Here is a 276-nt window from a genome sequence, read left to right on the forward strand (position 1 = left end):
ATATATATGAAATATAGTCCACCTTTCATATATATATGAAATATAGTCCACCTTTCATATATATATGAAATATAGTCCATCTTTCATATATATATGAAATATAGTCCATCTTTCATATATATATGAAATATAGTTCATCTTTCATATATATATGAAATATAGTCCATCTTTCATATATATATGAAATATTTATCATCCTTTCAAGGAAAAGTGACCTTGAACATGAAAGGTCCTTTCAGAGCTCAGTTTTCTATTTACCTTGCAAGTACCATATTG

Source organism: Crocuta crocuta, unplaced genomic scaffold (genome assembly GCF_008692635.1).
Source record: "Crocuta crocuta isolate KB4526 unplaced genomic scaffold, BGI_CrCroc_1.0 scaffold1300, whole genome shotgun sequence".
NCBI lineage: Eukaryota > Metazoa > Chordata > Mammalia > Carnivora > Hyaenidae > Crocuta > Crocuta crocuta.